The sequence below is a fragment of the Vulpes vulpes genome, chromosome 8, assembly GCF_048418805.1.
Source record: "Vulpes vulpes isolate BD-2025 chromosome 8, VulVul3, whole genome shotgun sequence".
NCBI classification, from domain to species: Eukaryota; Metazoa; Chordata; class Mammalia; order Carnivora; family Canidae; genus Vulpes; species Vulpes vulpes.
The window spans coordinates 34,717,168-34,734,103 of record NC_132787.1 but is presented as its reverse complement, the minus strand read 5'-3'; the positions used below and the strand labels follow the sequence as shown (position 1 = coordinate 34,734,103).

The following is a 16,936-nucleotide window of genomic DNA, read 5'->3' as shown; positions in this document are numbered from 1 at the left end:
AAGTAGCCTTTGACAGGAAATATATTTTTTCCACTACCTAAAAGGGGAAGTAAGGAATTGAAGATAAAAGTGAAACATATATTTAAAATATGCTAGGAAGACTTCGGCAAGCAATTTTGAAAATAGATGACTTCAGAAATTTGTTTTATTTTTTTAATGTTATGCTTTTTGTTGCTGTGATATTCTGTATTTTTTACATCCTTTGTATGTGTTAAATCGTTTATTGCTTATATTTCCCATTATATTTCTTCTGAAGGTTTGTTTCCATAGGATCATAACTATAAATGAATAAATAGACTTTGAAATATAAAACAGATCCAAAAAGACTAAGTGGTCACAATAAATGACATGTTTATTAGTTCATTTATATAACTCTCACAAAATCAAACAGGTTCTGAATTTCTAACTTTTCTGGGTTACTGTGGTATTCCTGCTACAACTTTAGACGTTGCCTTCTTCTATCATAATGTCATTATCAGTTTCTGCCATGAAAAAAAGTTACAAATAATATGAAAAAAAAAACAATAGAATAAAGACCGGCAGATCTTGAGTCTGAGATGTGAGCTTCATAGCTTTTCTCTTAACTTTCTTCGTCTGATTTTTAGTGGGCAGCCTTCTCACACAAGCATGAAGAGGACTTAGTGCAGTTATCAGTACCAACAGTGTGTGAATTTACATATACACAATTCCCTTGGAAATCCAGATTTCGCTCTGGCAAACCCCTGGGGAAATGTAGAAAACACAAGTCACTGGTCAAACTCACTATGTTCAAACTAGTGTTATTTAAAAACTACTGTGTGAAATTCATTATGCCTAGTGCTGTCAAACAATGCAGTAAAGACACTCTCCCTCTTTTTAATAAAGAACTCACACATTGATAGAAGAGATGAGTATAGAACCCATAAATAAGTTTCACAAAATATGATAATTATTTACAAGTGGGAAAATATACACCAGCCTAGTGAGAAAGAGAATGCTCTGGCTAGAAAATTATGGCAATAGCATGAAAGGACATATGGCCTGAGATATAAAATTATGTTTTAAGTATAAATTGGCATAATAGAAACCATTCAACTATGCATGTACAGCTGCAGATGGAGGAGTATTTTGCTTGTAAATACATTATATCAGATAGCCAATATTAGCAATGAAATTTAAAATGTATATATATATGTACATATGTGTGTGTGTGTAGTATGTCAGAACTCTTCCCGCTGATCTGATGTGTTCTTCAATCTAAAAAATCACTACTGACATAAATGCCATACAGCAGATGTTATCAAATACTCTGATTGAATTTAGTCCTTGACTAGAGATCTAGAGTTTTTTAGGTCATTGTCAATAAAACTACCTTTCATCAACTCCACAGCAAAATTGATTATCTAGTACTTCTGGGAAAAGGTGAAGTTTATCTACTCAATTATTAAGTGCATAATACATTCCTTTTCAAAATGCCAAAGAAATTAGGAAAAAGAGAATTTTGAACTGGGTAGGAAAAATAAATTTCCACTATATTTTATGCATTCTTCCATTCATTAATTCAACATACCTACTGAGTATTCTGTGTATCAAACATTGTACAGGGTTTGAAGTAGAAGAAAACATTCAAGTCACAAAATTCTAATAACAAAAATGATCAACCATGTTATACAACTTCATCTTGAGTCTGGTTACTAAAATTAAGAGATATTTTTATTGTCGTAGTATTTATAACATTCCTCCTTTTCTAGAAGATTGATGAAATTTATTGTGATTGTGGGAATGTGATTAACCTATATAAAGAGATCATGATCACATAAGAAACCTGATATAATAATATCAAAGTCTTCATTAAAAAAACCCAGCATATTTAAACCAATTTTGAGATGATAATATTAAACCCCTTTATCCTTTATAACTATTAATTTGAAAATTATATTTCCTACAAGACAAACTTATTTGGACACTTATAATGAAAATATGCCAAAGATATATCTTGCGTTTCTGAATAATTTAAAATGAAAGAATGTTACTTCAAAGCAAATATGATATTTCATTTGGCAAAGGAAGAAGAATAAAATTCATATTTAAAACCCAAAAAAGTAATAAATAAAATTATCAACCATGAACATAAGCATAGACAAATAATTTGACACAACAGTATAGGCAAGTCCAGAAAAATATCCATGTCTTAGAAACTTAATATATAAGAAACCATTCCAAAAAAATTAAAATAAATAGGATAAAAAGGTCAAAAGTGTTATTAATTTATAGGAAAAAAGTCTCACTAAACATTAGACAAACATAACCTAAAAGGACAAAATAAAAATAATCCACTATCAAAATTATCAAAATAAACAAAATCTAAGTTTGTCACATAGTGATGAAACAGATTTATATATATATACATATATATATAAATATATAAACAGATATATGTATATATATATTTTGCCTAGTTGTCTAATGCAGTGTTTCTGGATCACAATTAACCAATATGTGCTTGAAACCATAAAAAGGACCCGAATTCCTTGGCCAAGGAGTGACAATTTTATAATTCTTCCCCTAAGAACAACAGAGATGTCCCAAACTTTATATAATAATATCTTCTCCACATTACATTCCTTATCCAAAATTGTAATTAATCAGATCATCTAATCATAGAGGCATAGTTACACTAATTATGAAATATCTAAATGACTTGTCTCAATTCTGTCCCTGGTAATCTCTATTTCCTCAAGTTCTTTAAGCAAAAGACATTAAGAAAGGAATTAGGAATTGGGTTATATATTGGAAACTTACAGCCGAGGAGAAGGAGAGGAGCCATCCTCCCACTTCCATTCATTGTCCTCCTTCTTGTAAGACAGGCCAAGCCAAGTACGATTTACTGCAATTAATTTCATGATAGTCTGCATGGAACCAACAAGTACAAAAGTATTAATACTAAAAGCACATTAGAGATGAAAAATATGGAATTTGTGTCAGGTGAGAAGTAAAAGAAACAAAAATAAAAATACTGCAGTATATATATATGTCCACTGATAAAGGAAATATCAAAAAAAAATTCAGTTCTGTAGCATCTGTGCTTTTCTCAAACTAGGAATTAACTGCAAAGAAAAAAAGAAAAGATAGCCAACATAAAATTGCATATTCAGGAGGACACTGCACACTAAAAATGAATTACCTTGCTTAACTCATTTTATCACTTATTCAATGCTGTGCTTAGTCTTCTAGATCAAACTATACAACTGAACAAAAAGGAGGAAAACCCCAGCTTGGGGGTATTGAGTCCAGATAGAAGTAAACATCATATATACAAATGATATGTAAGAAGATGACAAATCCTATAAAAGAAATTAAAGCAATGAACCACAATGAGATATCATCTCACACCTGTCATAATGGCTAATGTCAACAACAAAGAAACAACACTTGTTGGCCAGGATGTGGAAAAAAAGGAAAAGGAATCCTCATGCACTGTTGGTGGGAATGCAACTGGCACAGCCAATGTGGAACATAGTATGGAGGTTCTGCAAAATCTTAAAAGGGCTACCCAATCATCTAGTAACTGCACTAAGGGATATTTACCCAAAGAATACTAAACGTTAATTTGAAAAGATATATGTATACCTATTTTTATTGCAGCATTATTAACAACAGTCAAGAAATGGAAACAGCTCAAGGACTCATCAAGAGATGAATAAATAAGATGTTGTGTATATATATATATATATATATATATATATATATATATATATACACACACACACATATATACATATATGATGGAATATTACCCGACCTTAAAAAGAAGAAAGTCTTGACATTTGCAACATGGGTGGATCTAAAGGGTATAATGCCATTCAAAATAAGCTAGTCAGAGAAAGACAAATACCATATGATTTCACATATATGTGGAATTTAAGAAACAAAACAAAAGAACAAAGAGATAAATCAAAATCAGACTCTTGACTAGAGAGAACAAACTGATGGTTACCAGAGAGGAGGGGAGGGATGGGTGAATTAGGTTATGGGGATTAGAGTACACTTAACAAAAAATAAAGAATAACTTCATTATCTTGGAATTAAATAGAATGAGTTAACTTTTTTTAAAAAAGAGTACACATCATGATAAGCACTGAATAACATATAGAGTTATTGAATCACTATGTTGTATACTCAAAACTATTATAACACTGTATGTTAACCATACTGCAATTAAAATAATAAAATAAGAAAGGAAAGGAAAGAAAGGAAAGGAAAGGAAAAAGGAAAAAGGAAAGGAAAGGAAAGGAAAGGAAAGGAAAGGAAAGGAAAGGAAAGGAAAGGAAAGGAAAGGAAAAATAGAAAGGAAAAGAAAAAAAAATTAGAGCAGGGCCAGAAGGACTAGGAGTACAGAGGAGGGCAACTGCGGATGATGGAAGGTGGGCAATGGTGCACACGTTGCAAAGTAAAATGGGTTCCCAGGGCAGGCTCATTGAGGTGATAACTGAATGAATGCACACTTGAAGTGGTTAGTCATGGCTATATGAGAGAAGAATATTGCATGCGGTGGGAGCAGCAAATGCAATGTTTTTACAGGGAAGTTATGCCTGGTGTGTTGGGAAAAGAAAGGTGTGCTGAAGCACAGCACACCAAGAAAAGATGAGTGAAAAATGAAGCAAGAGAGTATTCCTTTCTCTGCTCTTACAGCCACAGTGAACACTACTTCCTTTGAGTGGTCCTGTTACATATTCATATCCCAGAAGCAAAGAATAAAATACAATCTCACCTTCAATACACTCCTTTCCGTCTTTAAAAATGTAGCATTCAAAGAGATACAAAGATCAGAACAGTTTAACCAAGAAACCATTTCCATAGTTTGATGGTAGCAGTAGTCTTTGTATTGAACCCAGTGATTCAGAGGAGGTCCACACCTGTCTCCTAGGAAGAAAAAGATATTTATAGCTTAGAGCCCATAGATCCTCAGAGCCCACAAACAAGGCCTATTGCTTCATATGTTTCCCTTTTAAGATAAATATGACTGATATTAAGACTTATTATTTTTAAAAAATAATTATCGTCAACTCAGAATTTTCTCAATTTCTTTCACATTACCTTGTTTCTCCTTTAGTTCTTGTAAAGCCTCAATGAGATACTCCTTCTGGCTTTGGACCCACTCTAGTGTTTCTACATAGGACAATAGGACTTAATAGATGAGAATACACATTACATTGGATTATTTTTTGCGATTTTAAGAGTCATAATAATGAAATTATCAAGTGGCAAATATACAGATATTTTTGGTTCAATTCCCTTCTCTTCTGAATTAGTTTCATCTCTAGCTGAAACAATCAATTGCTTAGAAACCAGCCTTTTAAAATGCACACATCGTGGTCATGGTCAGCAATACTGTATTATAAATTCAAACTTCCTAAGAGACTAGATTTTAATTGCTCTCATACAAAATTTAAATGATAATTATGTGACATGATACACTACTCCAGTAATCATTGCAATATGTAAATGAATTAAACCAACATGTCATACACCCCAAACTTACACAATGTTATATGTTAAGCATATATCAATTAAAAAAGAAAAAGAAAAAGAGGGCAGCCCAGGTGGCTCAGCGGTTTAGTGCCGCCTTAGGCCCAGGGCATGATCCTGGAGACCCGGGATCGAGTCCCATGTTGGCCTCCCTGCATGGACCCTGCTTCACCCTCTGCCTATGTCTCTGCCTCTGTCTCTCTCATGATAAATAAATAAAATCTTAAAAAAAAAAGAAAAAGAAAGAAACCTGTCTTTTAACACAATATATCACTAAAGGACTCTCAGATGGGTTGATTTAATTATTCGATATAAATTTGATACTTCACAGGAAATAATATTGTAATGCAAGGCCTTTGTAAAAAAAATCTCTTTATCATAAACAGACTATTTTATATTATAATTATTTAGCATAAAATAAGCTTTATGATGACTCTAGTATTTTAAACTTCTCTCCTTAGGAGGCGTTTAGCAACTATGAAAACACTATGATTTTTCATATATTTAAATTCTCCCATTTCCATGCTCCCTAAATATCTTGTACATATCTCTACTACACATCTGGACACTTTGATTTTTTTTTTTTTTTTTTTTTTTGGTTTATATGCCTTCTCGTTAACTTCCTAAAAGCGATGTTCATACTGATCACCAGCCTAATGGCTATCATTTAGTGTGCACAGAACAAATATGAATGAATAAATGAGGGAATGAGATAGTTAATGTAGGAGGCTGTGTCTCATAAATGTTTGACTCACTCAGTTTCAGAAGATGATGGGGAGAAGGGGCAAGAAGCCATCAAAACCACCATGCTGCTGTGTCAGAGAGCAACCAACCATTTACATTATGCAACCAACCATTTTAGGGCTGCAAAAAGAAACTAGCATTCTGTATAGAGAGTTTGTTCTAACTCTCATATTACCTTTATTTTGGGCAAGAACTTTTTGGATCTTTAGACATTTTTCGGTTCTGTTTTGGAAAAGCTCCATCCATTCATGAAGGCTCTTCATATTGGTTGTTGTTACCTCAACAGTTTGAAAGTCTAAGAACAAGAATTCCCGATACATATAAAACACATGCTTAATTACAAAACAGCAGTGTATTCAATTATAAAGTACATTTTTTTTTATTTTTCTCCTTACAAAAGTTCTCCATAAATGTTTTCAAAAGCTGTGAAAAGATAGTTGGCCAAATACTCTTTCATTTATCCACTATTACTTCTGAAGTCTATGCTTAAATCTAAAATATCAACATAATTTCCTTATAAATTTGAATGCATGTTTCTACTAATATAAAAATGGTCCAACCCAATAAAACAAACAGCAAAAACAACAGTGTCTTGAATAAATCTTTTAGCATCATGACTGGTTGATTTAATGTTTAGAATTTCACCTCTGGATCAAAATTATAGAATTTTGAGTATCAAACTAGTGATATCAAAGAAGAACATTTACTTTTAAATCACCAGTTGGAAATAACTTTAGTAATAATAAAAACATTCTATTGATCTAATTTAGGATGCTAGAGACATTGAAAATTTAAACAAATCATAAAAGAAGTTATTTTCTGATTTCTAAGTACTGTTGTAAATTCATTGAGCTTATTTCTTAGAAAATTATAATTTTCAAATAATAATAATCATTACTATCAATATCTCTACAGTAATTGCAATAAAATTGCCTTTCTGGAAAAATATTGCAGTTATTGAGAGTTCACAAGGTTAAATTCATTCATGTAGTAAAAAGCTGTGATAATTTCGTGTCATTTTTTGCCTGTTCTTTTTTCACTGTGGTAACCAAATGTTTACCTAAAACTATTATCTGAAAACGGTTTAAAGAAATATGAGAAAAAATTTCCCCTAATTAATCAGACTTACATTGATAACCAAAGAATCCACAAAATATCAAGAGCAGCAGGCTGAAGATTCCCAGGATCACAGGAGTGATTCCTTACAGAGAAAAGGAAAAGAAGAAGCTGAGAAACAGAGTGAGGGATAATTAGAGATACTGTGAGCTTCTGTCATTTGAAAGATTAATACCATTATTTTCCATTTGTTACTGCTCTAAAATGTCTCAAATTTTCTGATATTATCCAACATGTGAATTACTGTGAACTTTTAGGCTGACTGAGAAGGAAGAAAAAAAAAAACCTACTTAACAGGATGTGCAGAAATGGTTAGCATAGCAGACCTGATTACCATTATTTGAAAGGTCTGCTTGTAAGGTTGGCCTTGACTGGCATCTGGAAACCTAGATATCAGGAGGATTCCCACCACAGTTATTGATAAGAGGGGTCTTTATTCCTGAACTGTTTGTGCACACCACATAATATATGATGAAGACCTATTTTCCTTCTGGAATTCTGTCTGGAATTTTGTTATATGCCAGCCACAGATTGCCTCTATAATCAGCTCCAATAAAGATCCTAAACACCAATCCTCTAATGAGTTTCCTGGGAGGGCACATTGTCACAACTTACTGAAGGAATTTGTGTGACCCATGTGACTGTACTGGGAAAAGACACTTGGAAGCTTGAGCCTCCTCTCCACTATTCTTCACTCCCTGTACTTTTTCCCTGTGCTTCCTGTGTTTGGTATCCTTGCATTGTCATAAACCTTAGCTGTAAGTACATGTATCCACATGAATTCTCCTAGCCAATCATCAAACCTGAGCATGGTCTTGGGGATTTCCACCACAGATGAAAATTTTACATACAGGTATTAAATATCCTTAAATGCCAACTATAATATTTCAGTTCAGATTATCTTATCCTCACTAATATAATCAGATGGGGAAGTGTTTAATTATTTTATTTTATTTTTAAGATTTTATTTATTCATTCATGAGAGACACAGAGAGAGAGAGAGAGAGAGAGAGAGGCAGAGACACAGGCAGAGGGAGAAGCAGGTTCCATGCATGGATCCCGATGCAGAACTCAATTCCGGGACTCCAGGATCACGCCCTGGGCCAAAGGCAGGCGCTAAACCGCTGAGCCACCCAGGCATCCCTGTTTATTTTAAACCTCTGTTATTGTTAAGATAGAATTCTTTATTTGAATTTGCTTATTAGTGGTATATCCTTCCACTAAAGAATTACTATAAATATTATGGAATATTTAACTGGGTGATAATTGGTTTCAGGCCAAACATCATCTATAATTTCCTCAGTTTCACTACAATAATATGTTACATTGTCATTCTAGAAAACAAACTTTCAGTCATCATTGTTTATAGCCTTTCCTTGATTTCCTTCTGAAATAAACTTATAGACTCTAGTGTAAAAAAAAGTCTTTATGGGATCCCTGGGTGGCGCAGCGGTTTGGCGCCTGCCTTTGGCCCAGGGCGCGATCCTGGAGACCCGGGATCGAATCCCACATCGGGCTCCCGGTGCATGGAGCCTGCTTCTTCCTCCGCCTGTGTCTCTGCCTCTCTCTCTCTCTCTCTGTGACTATCATAAATAAATAAAAATTTTTAAAAAAAAGTCTTTATACTTCTGAAGAATTACACTTCCGAAATAAGGTGAAATGTCGCCATCATATAGAATGGTTATAATATTAATAAGTAATGTCCAAATAATTTCCTCAACTTTCTGAATAATGTAATGGTGGTTATCAACCAGAGGCAATTTTGTCCCCAAGGGGCATTCTTAAGTGTGTAGAGACATTCTTGGTGTAACAGTTGAGGGGTAAGTGCTACTGGTGTCTAGTGAGTAGTAGCCACAGATGCTGCTAAATGTCCTATAGTCATTGGACCATCCCCCACAACAGTTATCTAGCCCAAAATGTCAGTGGTGCTGAAGTTGAGAAATTCTGCTCTACTAAATGTTTCATTATGATCAAAAGGAGGAAATCATACAGTTGGGTTCTACCTTTCTTTTTTTTTTTTTTTTACAAGTTTGCTGAAACTTAATGGCTGAGTAATATTCCATTGTATACATATACTACATCTTCTTTATCCATTCATCTTTCGATGGACACCGAGGCTCCTTCCACCGTTTGGCTATTGTGGACATTGCAGCTATAAACATTGGAGTGCAGATTTAAATCATGATCATATTTTAAATTTTGAATTTTGATCATGTTTAAGTCTCTCAATTTCACATCAGGAAACATTTCTAAATTTGGACAAATGGCTTCTTTTACCTTTGAGTATTTTCTTTAGTGTATGTCTTTGTTAGACAATGTGTTTTTGTTTTACTTCTATATACATTTTGAAAATTTTTTAATCTCTATATTTTCTCTAAATTGTAAAATTCCCAAATAGTAACAGCTAGAGAAAAGTAAAATCAAGTAAAGTACCTTAAGATAACAAAGAGAGAACATAAATGCATAAAATCTAGTGTATATATACTGTACCATTCATCCTAGTGGGCTCAGAGATTGTTCTCCATTCACCTTCTGGAGGAGGAGGAGGAGGAGGAGGAGAAGGAGGAGGTGAAGGAAGGGGAGGAGGAAGGCCAAGTGGTGGTTCCAAGTCTACAATAGGAATTGTCTCTGTCTCCTCTGTGATTTCTTTTAGCATAAAGAAAATGCACAATTAATTTATAATCTTGTAAAGCAAATGATATTAGAACTTAATTTAAAAGATTCATTACTATTTTCAAAAATTGCTAGACAATATTATAGTAGTAGTGAAATCAAAGACATTCAAATCACATTTCCATCCAACAGCCCACTCAGCTAAAACTATTTAAATGATTGATTACACTTTGGGTTCAGCCAGGAAACAGATTATTATTTCTGTTAATTTTATTTAAAAGTATCCTATCAGTATATCTGAAAAATATTAAAGAAATTAAAGGCTTTTATGTCTCTGTTATAATCATAACCAGCAGTTATGATAGACAAAGAATTAAAATTTTATTTTCATTAAAATGATATAGGATTTTGAATTAAAAAAAATACCTGGAGGCTGCTCAGAGTTTTCAGCATTGGACATTGTGAAGCCTTCTAGATGATTTCTTTCCTCAATGGTGAAGAAGAGCCCACAAAGATGTTGGCAGGTGACTGAAAAGATTTGTTCTGCTACTATCCTCCTAGAGTTGGTGAAAAGTCCAGACCTAGCCTAAGTGGGTCAGCTACTTACAGTTGTATGAGACTAACTTTGGTAAGAAACCACAGAGGAAATGTGAAAGCAGCTGGATATATTTCTAATAGTTTTTCAAAACTAAAATTATTCCTATTTAATTAAATTATGTAAAACAAGCCTTTTAATAGTATCTGGCTTATGTAAATCATAATCTGGAAATAAATTAGGAAAAGCCACTCTCATAAAACAATTGTAATTAATAGTCCATAATGAAAATTTTCGTGAGAATTGGATATGTACTGAAGGAAGATGTAGGTACATGGAACCTAGTCTAGACAACCAGAGGAATAAGAAAAGGAGCAATACTGGAAATAACAGATACCTGTTAAAGGTAGATTTAAATGACAGCCTATAACAAATGGCTATTGAAGATATAAACCACATAATAAAATCTATAGATCTAGATATTGACAGTTTGGCTTAAGCTTTTTTGGTACCATCCCCCCTCCACCAACTTTTTTTTCAAGTAAATACAAGTTCTATTTAAATAAATAAAATTGGGTAGCCACCAACAATCTACCATTTACTATTTATTGGTCTCCCGTGGCTCAATATTTGTAGTGAGTAAAAATAGATATTGTATATAAACAAAAATAGATATGACTCTCATCATTGGGGTTATAACCTCATAGAAATGAATGTATATTTAGGCCAGTCTGGTTGAAACCACACAAGATACTTTAGACAGGCAGTTGTCATGTTTTCCACTCTTCTGTATCCAGTTCAGATCAATCGTACAAATAATCCTAAATATATATTGCATTTTATCTTTTAATATATGAAATACAAGGTTGGTTGGCTAAAAAGAATAATAACACTACTGTTCACTTAAAAATCTCAGTAAATTTAGGGATGGAGAGAACTGAGACTTAAAAAAATATCATACGTTGACTTTTTGCCTATATTGTAATTCATTTTTATTTTATTTGCTTTCGGAATCTAAATTTAAAAATCTGATTGTATTGCATTGGGTAAGAATTCAGATAGGTATAAGTGACAAAAAAAATATTGATATCTAATGTTTGAATATAACTTATAATAAACAAATATGAAAAATATACATATGGACATATATGGTATTTCATTCATGGATCCATTCATTCTATTAGAATGAAATAAACTTGCTGTAGTGTACCCTTTTGATATGATTAATCACCTCTACACCTGAGTAATTATATATCCATGCATTTTAAAAAGAAAACACTTTAACGAATAAGCCACATACATGCACACAGAAATATTACTCTTGACATGAGAAAGAAAGAAATCCTGCCATTTGCCACAACATGATGAACCTTGAGAACATTACGCTAAGTGAAATAAGCTAAACAGAGAACAACAAATAGAATCTGGAAAAGAAAATCAAACTCATGGATACAGAAGATTGATTGTCAAGGGTTGGGGAGTGGAGGAAACAGGGAGAGGTTGGTAAAAGGATATAAACTTTTAGTAAAATGAATATGATAACACCATATTATATAATTGAAATTTGCTAAAGGAGTAGAATTTCAATGCTTTCACCACAAAGACTATGTTTCATTAAAGCTGAAAAAAAAGATACGAAACCTAAAATCATACAAGAATAGAAAGGGAATGGAAGTATATCTGAGGTTTTTGCTTTTTTTTTCAGCTTTATCAAGGTATAATTGACATATATATCATTGTGTGAGTTTAAGGTGAACAACATGTTAATTTGATATGTTTATATATTGCAAGATGATTCCCACTATGAAGTTAGTTAATACTTCATCCCATCATATCATTACCACATCTATTTTGGTAAGAACATTTAAGATCTACTATCATAGCAACTTTTAAGTATATAATAATTGTATTACACTATAGTAGTATTAACTGTAATCACCATGCTATTCCATTAGCTTTATAGAATTTATTTCTTAAAACTGGAAGTTTGTGCCCTTTGACTAACATCTATCCATCTACTCCATCCCATAGCCCCTGGTAGCCACCATTCTCCTTACCATTTCAATTAGTTCGGCTTTTTTTTTTCTGGAACAATTGTAACTGTTTTATTCATTTCTTCTTCCAAGTGGTTATTTAAATTCAAGTTAATTAATTTAGTGTGGCATTAGTTTCAGGAGTAGAAAGTAGTGATTCACCACTTATATACAGTGCTCATCACAATAAGTGCCCTTCTTAAGCCCAGCACCTGTTTAGCCAATTTCCCCATCTACCTCCTTTCCAGCAACCCTCAGTTTATTCTCTATAATTAAGAGTCTCACATGATTTGCCTCCCCATATGGTTTTATCTTATCTTACTTTTCCTTACCTTCTCCTATGTTCATCTGTTTTGTTTCTTAAACTTCATATGAGTGAAATCTTGTATTTTCCTTTCTCTAACTGACTTAATCCACTTAGCATAATACTTAATCCACTTAATCCACTTAGCATAATACTTTCTAGCTTTATCCACATTGCTGCAAATGGCAAGATTTCATTCTTTTTCTTTTTTTGGCTGAATAGTATTCCATTGTATGGAGATATATATATATATATATATATATATATATATATATATATATATATATATATCACTTCTTCCTTATCCATTGATCAATTAATGGACATTGGGCTCTTTCTATAGTTTGGCTACTGTTGGTGGTGCTGCTATAAACATTGGGGTGCATATGCCCCTTCAAGTAAGTATTTTTATATCCTTTGGGTAAATACTTTATAGCACAATTGCTGGATTCTCTTTTTGAGGAACTTCTTTAGGAACCTCTATACTGTTTCCCGAGTGGCTGCACTAGTTTGGATTCCTATCAATGGTATAAGAGGGTTCCCCTTTCTCCTAACAATATTTGTTCTTCAATCCATGAGCCTGGAATGTTTTTCTGTTTCTTTGTGTCTTCCTCAATTTCTTTCATAAGTGTTCTATAGTTTTCAGAGTACAGATCTTTTAGCTCTTCAGTTAGGTTTATTCCTAGGTATCTTATGGGTTTGGGTGCAATTCTAAATGGCATAGATTCCTTGATTTCTCTTTCTGCTGCTTCATTAGTGGCATATAGAAGTGCAACAGATTTTTGTATGTTGATTTTTACATCCCGTGGCTTTGCTGAATTCATGTATCAGTTCTAGCAATTTTTTGGTAGAGTCTTCAGGTTTTCCATGATAGAATATCATGTCATCTGGAAAGACTTCTTCTTTGCCAATCTAGATACCTTCTATTTCTTTTTGTTGTCTGATTACTGAGGCTAGGACTTCTAGTACTATGTTCAATAACAGTGGTGAGAGTGGACATCCCTATAATGTTCCTGATCTTAGGAGAAAAGCTCTCAGTTTTTTCCCCACTGAGGATGATATTAGCTGTAGGTCTTTCATATATGACATTCATTATGTTGAGGTATATTCCCTTTATCCCTACATGGTGGAGAATTTTTATCAAGAAAGGATGCTGTATTTTGTCAAATGTTTTTCTTCATCTATTTAGAGGATTATATAGTTCTTATTGCTTCTTTTATTAATGTGATGTATCACATTGGTTGATTTGCAAATATTGAACCACTCCAGCAGCCCAAAAATAAATCCCACTTGACCACAGTGAATAATTTTAATGTTATGTTGGATTTAATTTTCCCTGTATTTTATTGATAATTTTTGCATCCATTTTCTTCTGGGATAATAGTCTATAATTCTCCTTTTCTTAGTGGGGTGTCTGTCTGGTTTTGGAATCAAGGTAATTCTGGCTTCATAGAATGAGTCTGGAAGTTTTCCTTCTGTTCCTAGTTCTTTTTGGAACAGTTCCATAATAGGCATTAATTGTCCTTTAAATGTTCAGTAAAATTCCCCTGGGATGGCACCTGGGCTTGGACTCTTATTTTTTGGAGAATTTTAATTACTGATTCAATTTCCTTGTTGGTCATGGGTCTGCCCAAATTTTCTTTTTCTTCCTGCTTCAGTTTTGGTAGTTTATATGTTCCTAGAAATTTATCCATTTCTTCTAGATTGTCAAATTTGTTGGCATATAATTGATCATAACAGTTTCTTATAATTGTAGTTCTTCTGTGTTGGTTTTGATCTCTCCTCTTTCATTTATGATTCCATTTATTTAGGTCCTTTCTTTTTTCTTTCTGATAAATCTAGCTAGAAGTTTATCAGTTTAGTTAATTCTTTCAAAGAATCAGCTCTTAGTTTCATTGATCTGTTCTACTGGTTCCTTTTTATTTTTATATCATTGACTTCTGCTCTAATCTTAACTATTTCCCTTCCTCTCTTGGCTGTCAGCTTTATTTTGCTGTTCTTTTTCCAGCTCCTTTATGTGTAAGGTTAGGTTGTATACTTGAGACTTTTCTTGCTTTTCTAGAAAGACCTGTGTTGCTATATACCTCCCTCTTATGTCTGCCTTTGCTGCATCCAAATATTTTGGACTATGATATTTTCACTTTCATTTGCTTCCATGTAATTTTTTTATTTCTTCTTTAATTTCATGGTTAACTCATTCATTTCCTAGTAGGATATTCTTTAACCTCCATACATCTGTGTATTTCCAAAATTTTTCTTGCGGTTGAGCTCTAGTTTCATAGCACTGTGGTCTGAAAATAGGTATGATATGATCTCAGTCTTTTGGTATTTGCTGAGGGCTGATTTGTGACCCAGTATATATTCTATTTTGGAGAATATTCCATGTGCATTCAAAAAGAATGTGTATTCTGCTGCTTTAGAATGAAATGTTATGAATATATCTGTTAAGTCCATCTGGTCCGGTGTGTTATTCAAAGCCATTGTTTCCTTGTTGATCTTCTGCTTAGATAATCTATCCATTGCTGTAAGTGGGGTGTTAAAGTCCTCCTGTATTTTTGTATTATTATCAATAAGTTTCTTTAAGTTTGTCATTGTTTTATATATTTGGGTGCTTGCAAGCTGGAGACATAAATATTTACAACTTTAGATTTTCTTGTGGGATAGACTATTTTATTATCATATAGTGTCCTTCTTCAATTCTTATAGTCTTTGGCTTAAAATCTAGTTTGATATACGTATGGCTATTCTGGTTTTCTTTTGATGTCCTTTAGCATGATAAATGGTTTTCCATCCCCTCACTTTCAATCCAGAGGTGTCTTTGGGTCTAAAATGAGTCTCTTCTAAGAAATATATTGATGGGTCTTTTTATTTCCAATCCATTCTGATACTCTATGTCATTTGTTTGGAGCATTTAGTCCATTTTCATTCAGAGTAATTATTGAAGGATATGAATTTAGTGCCATTTTATTACCAGTAAAGTCACTGTCTCTGTTCCTTACTAGTCTTTGTTGCTTTTGGTCTCTTTCCCGTTCAACGGTCCACTTTAATTTTTCTTACAGAGGTGGTTTAGTGTTTATGAACTCCTTTAGTTTTTTGCTTGTCTTGGAAACTCTATCTCAACTCTTTATCTTCTGAAGGACAACCTTGCTGGATAAAGTATTCTTGGATGCATATTTTTTTCCATATAGCACACTGAATATATCAAGTCACTCTCTTCTAGCCTGCCAAATTTCTCTGGACAAGTCTGTGCTAATCTTATGCATCTACCCTTGTAGATTGACAGTTTGTCCCTAGATGCTTTCAGAATTATTTTTATCTTTGTATGTTTCAAGTTGTTATACTACGATATGTCATGATTTTGACCTATCTTTGTTGATTTTTTTGGGAGTTCTCTGTGTCTCCTGAACTTGAATGCCTATTTCCTTCCCCAATTACAGAAGTTCTCAGCTATAATTTGTTCAAATAAATCTTCTCCCATTTTTCTCACTCTTTCTCTTTCTGGGACTCCTGTGATTTGGTTTTATTGCATTTCATGGAATCACTAATTTCCTTAAGTCTATATTCATGATCTAACAGTCTTCTTTCCCTCTTCTTTTTGGTTTCTCTATTTTCTGTAGTTTTATCTTTCTATATAACCTATTCATTCTATTCATTCCTCTGCTTGTTCCATCCTTGCTGTGATTATATCCAGTCAATTTTGCATCTCTGTTATGAAATTTCTTATTTCGGCCTGACTAGTTTTTAGGTCTTTTATCTCTGCAGCAAGGGATTTTTCTTGTGTTTTCAATGTTTCTTTCAAGCCCAGCTAGGATTCTTAAAGACTGTTGTTCTAAATTCTTGTTCACATTTATTGTTTATATTTGTTTTGAGCAAATCCCTGGTTGTGATTTCTTCTTGATATTTCTTTTGGGGAGAATGCCTCCATCTTGTCATTTTGTCTAGGTTTTTGTCTTTTGCATGTTACGAAAGCTTATAATGCTATGTTTCCTGCTCCTGAGAGTAATGTTACATTAAGAAGGTGTCATGCACTGTCCAGGGTCTGGTGCTTCAGGAAGTGTTTCTGGTATATTCTGTGTATACTCT

At 33.1% G+C, this 16,936-nt stretch overlaps 1 pseudogene; it reads right to left on the bottom strand.

Moving 5' to 3' along the window:
• Positions 1 to 601: 601 nt before the first annotated feature.
• The window catches only part of LOC140593729 (oxidized low-density lipoprotein receptor 1-like), a 47,410-nt pseudogene continuing 31,075 nt past the window's right edge, over positions 602 to 16,936 (bottom strand).